The sequence below is a fragment of the Cucurbita pepo genome, chromosome LG17, assembly GCF_002806865.2.
Source record: "Cucurbita pepo subsp. pepo cultivar mu-cu-16 chromosome LG17, ASM280686v2, whole genome shotgun sequence".
Classification (NCBI taxonomy): domain Eukaryota; kingdom Viridiplantae; phylum Streptophyta; class Magnoliopsida; order Cucurbitales; family Cucurbitaceae; genus Cucurbita; species Cucurbita pepo.
Genome location: NC_036654.1, coordinates 2,298,930 through 2,308,560, shown reverse-complemented (window position 1 = coordinate 2,308,560; position 9,631 = coordinate 2,298,930). Strand labels below are relative to the sequence as shown.

The 9,631-nt window shown below is 34.1% G+C and overlaps 1 pseudogene; it reads right to left on the bottom strand.

Moving 5' to 3' along the window:
* Window positions 1-51: 51 nt before the first annotated feature.
* LOC111778731 lies at window positions 52-1,890 on the bottom strand (annotated as a pseudogene).
* Between the last annotated feature and the right edge of the window lie 7,741 nt (window positions 1,891-9,631).

Below are 9,631 nucleotides of genomic sequence, written 5' to 3'. Positions count from 1 at the left end.
TAAAAATAAAAATAAAAACCCCAAATTGACCCCTCAAGAAAATTAAATTAATTAAGGGCACTTCACATTTCTTCCCGGCCCTCCGTAGTAAAAATAATTTCCCCAAACTCTATTAATCCGAGGTTGAATATTATAGCAATTTGGATGATCTGCCACAACCTTCAAATTGGACAATGGAATCAAACTATTATCCCAATTCATAACCTTCAGATTTCGAAAATAAGAAGCTTTTTGGAATCCTTCGCCTGCGAAATGCCCGCTCCCCATTTCTGTCGCCGTGTGAAATCCCCACGCCCTCGAATTCACCACCTCTCCGCCAAACTGTATCGTCGTTGCGTGGCTTTGAAGGTGAGTGAACAAAAACACCGGCCAGTACCCGACCATCACACCCGACCCGAATTCTAACCACCAATTCCCATTCTTCGGATCCTTTGAACAACCACAGACAACAACCCCCAATTAAAATTGGACTCACAATCTTCAAGAAAAGGCATGAAATTGAAATGGGTTACCTTCCGAACCAGTAAACTAATATCGAATTGGGCGCCATTGTAGGAGGAAGTTNTTTGGTTTGAACGAAGCCTGGATAAAGTAAATTGTAGCAGCCTGTTGCTTGATATGCATCGGACTATTCATCCAAAAAGTTACCGTCATTTCATTTTCAATCTGATTTTCTTGCTAATTTTTATGTTCTAACATTCTTACTGTCCAATAAGTGAACAATCTTGGATTGTTGTCTCCATTCACCTCTGGGTTAACCTGTAGAGAAAAGTTAGGCATATAATTGAAATTTGTATGGACTAGAAGATTGATTCCGTTTAGAAAGTTGGGTTAACCTGTAGAAAAAAGTTAGGCATATAATTAAAATTTGTATGGACTAGAAGATTGATTCCGTTTAGAAAGTTGCCTGTCACCCAGCTTCAATGGTGTTGAGATCAAGTGTGAATGAACCGGAGACGAGCCACATTTGTGAGAGGCTGAACTCATAACGATAGCTGACCCGCGGCTTCAGTACGTTCATGCTTGCCTGGGCTCTGTAGTACTGTCCTCCACTTACCAACCCCACTGCATACTGGCACCAACAAAATTTACATTCATTTCCATCTTGGTTTCTCCAAAATCTTAAAATTTATAAGGGATGGCACAGATTTTGGAGAAAAAGACATGAGATCCCACATCTGCTAGGTAGGAGTACATCGGTTAGGGAGAAGAACGAAACACCTTTAGGGGTAGAACGAAACACCTCTAACAAGATTGTGGAAACCTCTTACAAGCTGAGACTTTTTTAAAATGTTGAGAGAAACCCGAAAGGTTAAAGCCCAAAGAGGATAATATCGGCTAGCAGTGGGCTTGGGCTGTTTGGTATCAAAGCCAGAAACCGGGCGATGTGCTAGCAAGAAGATTGGGAGCCAAAGTGGGTGGACAAAGGCGGTGTGTCAATAAGGACGCGGGGCCCCGGAGGGAGTAGATTGGGAGGTCCCACTTTGATTGGAGAAGGAAATTATTGCAAGAGTGTGGATTGTGAGATACCACATTCGTTGGGATGAAAACGAAACACTCTTTATCAAGGTGTGGAAGCCTCTCACTAATAGACTTGCACCCGAAAGGGAAAAGCCAAAAGAGAACAGGCCCCGAGAGGGTGGATTGTGAGATCCCCACATTGGTTGAGAGAAGAACGAAACACCCTTTTTATAAGAGTGTTAAACTTCTTCCCGGAAAAGGAAAAGCCGAAAGAGAACGATATCGACTAGCTAGCTGAGTTGAATTTGGTTAAAGACTAACCTCATGGCCTTTGCCGAGAGAGTCTCCACCTCAGCGGAATGGCTCTAGTTATACAGTCTCTCCGGTGGATCCTGAAACAACATTTCCACAATTAAAAACAAAACCCATTTCGAAAATTTAGCCTCAGATTCCTTGAACTTACTAATGGCTTCTTTCCTTTGAGCAATGGATGATCAAAAGCTAGCTGCCGATGAGTTTCAACACAATCATCAAGCTCCAAAACAGAGTAGATTAAACAAGAGTTACAGACCTGAATGGTTTTGGGTCAGCTTGAATAAGTTTCAGTTTCTTCAACGGATTCTCCGACCAGAACACTGCTGTATGGTTATTGGGATGGATGTTTTTGTCGGGACGACAAATGGATGAAACGACAAGAAGGGAAAAAAACAAGAACAGGAAGAAGAGGAGGGTGGAAAGTATTAGAATCCATATTTAATCAAAAAAAAAAAAAAAAAAAGNGTAGTTTTTGTCCCCTGCGAATATATTTATGAAATTGTTTAGTTGAATTATTATTGAAGTCCGGAAATACTTTAATTACATTAAAAATTATTCTTGTTACCTATACAAAGACAATGTCTTTAGTATGAATGCAAACATGAAATGGATCCCTAAATTTGTGAAAATAATAGTTTAGGACAAAAACATGTATGGTATCAAAAAGTCAATTTTGAATATTTTTTTTAGGTTTGTTTGAAAGCCTCTAAAGAAAGTCGTACTTGTTGCATAGTGGTCGCTCAATACACATGGCTGGAAATCANCATTCTTTTTGTAGTTTTTGTCGGCTGGGAATATATTTATGAAATTGTTTAGGGGAATTATTATTGAAGTCCTGAAATACTTTAATTACATTCAAAATTATTCTTGTTACCTATACAAATACAATGTCTTTAGTATGAATACAAACTTGAAATTGATCCCTAAATTTGTGAAAATAATTGTTTAGGACCAAACATGTATGGTACCAAAAAGCCAATTTTGAATAATTTTTTTATGTTTGTTTGAAAGGCTCGAAAGAAAGTCGTACTTGTTGTATTGTGGTCGCTCAATACACATGGCTCGAAATAAATCAAAGTTTGTGAATTTTTCAAGAAGGATGGTGGCTTAGTAACCGTTGGTGATAAAGGGTAAAATAATTGGTGAAAGTATTGTAGGTAATGACATTTGTACTCTTATTGAAAATGTACTTTTAGTCGATGGTTTAAAGCATGACTTACCGAGCATTATNGGATGGTGGCTTAGTAACCGTTGATGATAAAGGGTAAAATAATTGGTGAGAGTATTGTAGGTAATGGCATTTGTACTCTTATTGAAAATGTACTTTTAGTTGATGGTTTAAATCATGACTTACGGAGCATTGTTCAATTTGATAAAGACTTTAGAGTTATATTTGATAAAAATAATTGCATAATTGAAAATGGAAGTTTTGTTTGTTGGAAATAGAGACAACAATGATAAATGTGACTTTGCATGATAACTNGTTATATTTGATAAAAATAATTGCATAACTGAAAATAGAAGTTTTGTTTGTTGGAAATAGATAACAATCATAAATGTGACTTTGCATTAGTGACTATGACATAGAAGATTAGGACATACTAGTATGCACTTATTTCAAATATCTCAGAAAAACTCCTTAAGGTATTCCTAAATTTAAATTTGAAAAACAAAAAATTTGTGAGGATTGTTAAATGCTTAACAAACCAATTCCTCATTCAAATCTAAAAATGTGATGGCTACGTCTTTTAACTATTACATATGAATTTATTCGACCTTCTAAAATAGTTAGTTAGAGAGGAATTACTATGTTTTTTCGAGATTTACTTGAGTTTTGATAATAAAACATAATAATGATGTCTTAAAAAGATTTGCTAGTTTTGTAAGAAGAGTTGAAAATGAAAAAGGTTTTTTTAAGTAGTAGGAGTGACTATGGAGGATAATTTGATAGGGTAGCATTTGAAAAAATTTGTGAACATAATGATTTTTCTCATGACTGCTCGACTCCTCAAAAAAATGGTGTGGCTGATAAGAAAAATCGTATTTTATACGAATTTGTTATATCAACGTTAAATGAGTATAATTTACCTAAATATTTTTCGGACGGAATCCATTTATACCGCTTTCAAATAGAGTTTTAATTAAACACTCCTTAGATCAAACTCCTTGTGAATTTGGCATAATCAAATCTCAAATATTGGATATTTAAAAGTTTTTTTTTTTTTCAAATGTTTTATTTTGAACAATGAAGAAAAATTGGAAAATTTTGATTCTAACACAGATATTGGTATTTTCTTGGTTATTCATGTAAAGTTTACAGAGTTTTGAATAAGAGAACTTTATCGAGGAATCTATGACGGTGTATTTGATGAATCTTGTAATAATATTTATAATGAGTCTATTTAGAGTGATGATTTAGAAAGAAACTTGTTAGTTTTACATGCAAGTGAGAAAGTGAAAGAAACTGTTTCAAGTAAGGAAGAAGTGAACTTAGATGAAAAGAACGAAAAGGTTGTTCTTCAATGCCAAAAGAACATAAGTATGTCTTATCTCATTTTAAGGACTAAATTATTGGTGGTCTCGAACCAACAAGGTGCGAAAACTCATTATTCTATGAATTTTTTTAATAATCTTACCTTTGTTTCTCAAATTGAAGAAAAAAAATCTTAAGGATGCCAAAAATGATGAGTACTGGATTGTAGCTATGCAACAACCCTAAATCAATTTGAAAGGAGCAAAATTTGGGAATTAGTCCATAGACCCTTAGTATTTTCATTATTGGAACCATTTTTAGAAATAAGGTTGATGAAAATGAGAATATCATTAGAAATAAAGCTAGGGTTTGTAGCTCAAGGTTAATGTCACGAAGAAGTTATAGACTATGAAGAAACTTTTGCACCGATTACTAGATTAGAAGCTATTAGAATGTTACTTGCTTTTAATTCTTACGAAAATTTTATATTGTTTCAAATGGATGTGAGAAGTGCATTCTTAAATGGTTATATTACGGAGGAAGTTTACGTAGAACAACCTCCCGGATTTGAAATTTTTGATTTTCCACCTGATGTATGTAAGTTTTAAAAGACTCTTGATGGCTTAAAACAAGCTCCGACTTGGTATGATAGACTTACTAATATTCTAATTGGGAATGATTTAAAATTGGTAAACTGGACATAGTCTTTCTATTAAAATTAAAGAAAATGATATGCTATTCGTGCAAATATACGTAGATGATATTATATTTGGTTCTACTAATCAGTCTTTATATGGAGAAAGTTTGAGATGAGTACGACGGGGGAGCTTAGTTTCTTTCTTGGACTTCAAATCAAACAACTCAAAATGGTATCTTCATAAATCAAGAGAAATACATCAAGGAATTACTAAAAAGGTTCAAGTTCAATGAAGGTAAGATTCAAAAACTCCAATGAGAACATCCACTTAGCTTGACAAGGATGAAAAAGGTAAATGGGTGGATATTAAATCTTATAGAGGTATGATTGAATCTTTCCTTTACTTGACCGTTAGTAGACCGATATTATGTTTAGTGTATGTTTTTGTGCTGGGTTTCAATCTTATCCCAAGGAATCTCATTTACCTGCAATTAAAATAATATTTAAATATTTGCTTGAGACTATTAATTTAGGATTGTAGTATCCGAGTTGAATTTAAATTGGTAAGATATTCTGATACAGATTTCACCACAAGTTTACCTGATCGTAAAAGTACCCGTGGAAATTGCCAAGCGAAATATATTACAGTTGCTTGCTGTTGTTCTCAAATTCTTTGGATGAAACAAAATTTTTGTGATTTTGGATTATAATTTGATAGTGTGCCAATATTTTGTGATAACACTATGCTATTAATTTAGCCAAAAATCATATTCATCATCCTAGAACTAAACATATTGACTTAGAAATCATTGTATCAGAGAGCAGTTACGAAATGGAAATATTATTCTTGATTTTGTAAGCTCTAATAATCAATTAACCGATATTTTCATCAAGCCATTCAATAGGCTTGAGTTTGGTATTATTAGTTGGGATATATCTTGAATTTTATAATCTTGTTTATTATATTTAGCCATTATGTCATTCTTAATTTATTATTTTCGATTGTTTTCTTTTTTATGATTTCAAAGCGGGAGAAAATTAAGAAAGATATGTTTTAAGTTTGTTGTTTTATAATTTATGAATCACTTCATTGTTGTGATGTTTCATAATTTATTGAGGCTGAAGAATATGCTCTTGAGTAAATTTCAAGTATGAAATTTATGATGATATATTAAAATGCATTGATATTATTATTTGGACATATGTATTACTTTAGGTTTTATGAATTTCATACCATCTTTATTGAAATCATCATAAAGAAGAGGAGATTGTTGGCTTTTGGCCCATAATCTAATTAATTGATGTTTTGATGATAACAAACCTACTTTATTGGCCTATAATCTAATTAATTATGTTTTTGATGATAACAAACCTATACTTAATTAGTAACAAATTATCAATATTTTTAATGTTATATAGTGTAAGGTTGAGAATAACGATTTCAACCTCTTTTTCAACTACTCAAATCAAAGACAAAAAGAAGGAATTAGTAGTCGAAACAAGATATCTGGCGTGATGATTTGACGGTAAAATTGACATCATGAACCAATCAAAGTATGTTAGAAGAGTATCAAATGGCGGAGTTTCTAATTACTTTTAAGGAATAGAAATAAAATTACTTATACATCATATATCATTTGAATTATAAAAATATAAAGAATTCAAATTCAAATAGATTTTTATTATTTTTATATTACATTATACTATCATATTTAAAAAAAATAAAAAATAAAAAAATAATTTTGTAATATCTACCCATTCCTCTTCGACAATAAATATAAAAATATTTTAATAGTTCACCTTTCTNTTTTTTTTTTTTTTTTTGTAAACTCATCCTCTTCTCGGTCTTTTAACACATAACTTCCATAGTTTCTTTACTAAATTTTCCACGTGGCTCCCTCCAACCAATTTTATTTCTTTTCATCTTATTGTTGAGGGATCAAATTATAAATCTACTATTTTTTTTAGAGAGTTGTGTGTTATTACAAAATTCAAATACTTGTACTGGTTTAATCCAGAGCAGTGGAAATGATTGAGTTTGCTCGTACTATTTTGATCCTGAGCAGTGGAAATGATTGAGTTTGCTCTCGTAAAAAGATTTGTGTAGGGCTCTTATTCGAGGAAAGAGTAAGAAATGTGTATTCAAATTCTCAAGAGGCGCTTTGGAAGTGGAGTAGGTTGAGTTTGACTAACCCACTAAAAAACTAGGGTGTTATATTTTCTACTCTTTCCTATCTTATCTCGAAATTTATATGTTCTAACTCTTTTCTATTTTATCTCGAAATTGTTATGGTGACTTATTGCATGTTCTAAGTAATTATCATCTTACCCAGAATCGGAGAAAGAAAGAGGCTTTCCCAAATTTTTTTTATCCATTATATGTATAAAAGGTGGGGGGAGTGGTTATTGGGAAGGGATAGGAGATGAATATGAGAAATATAATTTATGTCTCGACCTCGTTTACCTATTAAAGATTTTTCATTCCTTCTTTTCTTCTTTGCTTAAATGAGATTTCATCTTGACCCTTTTCAACTATTAAGGTCTTTTCACTCTCTTCTCACTCTCATTCTGCCCCGTTCTAACTATCAAGATGTGATTTTATCTCGACATAATTTAGTTATTAGGTCTTTTCACATTCTCATTCCGCCTTGTTACACCTATAAAGTCTTTTCATTTCTGTTTGGTTATGGAGTCTCCTACTTATTCATAGCCTAGTCAACGGTTATACATATTAAAGCTATATCCGGTAAAGTTATATATATATATATATATATGGTAAATAGCTATATATAAAAGATGTTAAATCAGGTAAAGTAGAGTAAACTGAAACATATATACATCCCCTTAGTTGTAGCTTTGAAAATGTACTTTCTATTCTATCTATTCTCTCTCATACATACTTCATCAATACAAATCCTTTAGCCAGAGTTCTCCTTGCATTCTCTCTCTCTTTTATTTCTTTGTGTTCATCTAGATCGAGCGTGTGCGTTGTTGTGCGATCCTAACAACTGTATTCAGGTGCATCGTTCCATCCGTTTCCAAGTAAGAAATTGTTCCGAAATTTCAAATCAGAAAATTTCGGGAAGGTGTAAACTTGCCGACAACAAAACCTTGGAGATCGAAGGGAAGGGAGATGTCCCATACAAACTCCAGCAGGAATCAGTGAATATTATAAGATGTCAGACACATTCCTAGTCTCAAGAAGAACCTGATCTTTATTGGTCAGTTAGATAGCATAGGCTATGCAGTAGAGTTTGGAAAGAGTTCGTGGAAGATTGTGAAGGGTGCCATGGTTGTTGCACGTGGAACAAAATCTAGAACCTTATACACTACTGCAGAGTGTATAAACATGGCTGCTGCTGTTGAGAGTGCTTCCAATTCAAGTCTATGGCAGAATAGACTTGGACACATGATCGTCAAATGAAGGAAGATGTTGACTGCGAAAGGAGCTTTAGAAGGCTTAGAATATTTTGATATGAGTCTTTGTGAGAGCTGTGTTATGGGCAAACAAAAACGAGTTAGTTTCACAAAGGCTGCCAAAAAAATCGAAGAAAGTGCGATTGGAAATGGTCCATACAGACGTTTGGGGATCATCTCCAGTTTTATCACTTGGTGGATCAAGGTTCTACGTCACCTTTATCAATGACTTCAGCAGGAAGGTATAAGTTTACTTTTTGAAACACAAGTCAGATGTGTTTGCAACCTTCAAGAAGTGGAAAGTTGAAGTTGAAAATCAGACCGGCTTGAAGATCAAATGCATGAGGTCTGCCAGTGGAAGAGAATACAAAAAATCAGAGTTTAAAACATTTTGTGTAGCTGAGGGAGTTAGATTAATAAGAATAATTCCCAGTAAGGCAAGACAAAATGGTATTGCAGAAAGGAAGATGAAAATGTCATGTACAAGAACAAAGAGAAGATAAACTCCAAGACTACGAAGCAAGTAGGAGTTGAGCTTGAGTTGCAGGAAAACTCACCCAGTGATGTTANGCAAGAATAGGAAATTTTTAAGACATTACGATGTGACCTTTGATGAAAATGTCATGTACAAGAACAAAGAGAAGATAAACTCCAAGACTACGAAGCAAGTAGGAGTTGAGCTTGAGTTGCAGGAAAACTCACCCAGTGATGTTACAGCAGAAGCTCAAGAAACTTCTGATTCTGTTGCTGAAGAACCAGGCGTGGAGCAAGTGACACCTGAGCAGGTGTTGAGGAGATCATCCAGAACTATCAGAGCACCATATAGATACTCACCCTCATTACATTATCTGTTGCTGACTGACGAAGGAGAACCAGAGTTCTTTGATGAGGCCCTACAAGTGAAAGATTCAACCAAGTGGGAGCAAGCCATGGATGATGAGATGAGCTCACTTGAAAAGAATAATACGTGGGTGCTGACTGAGTTATCTTCAGGAAAGAGAGCTCTGTTGAACAAATGGGTGTTCAAAATTAAGGCTGAACCAGATGACAGAAGGAGGTTAGGGCTCGGTTAGAAGTTAAAGGATATTCACAAAGAAAAGGCATTGATTATGCTGAGATCTTTTCTCCTGTTGTGAAATTAACTACTATCCGAATTCTGCTGAGTATTGTTGCATCGAAGAATTTTCACCTTGAGCAAATAGATGGAACAACGACGTTTTTACATGGAGATTTATATGAGGAGATCTATATGCAACCACCAGAAGGATTTGCAGCTCCAAGCAAGAAGCACATGGTGTGTAAGCTCAATAAGAGCTTGTATGGACTGA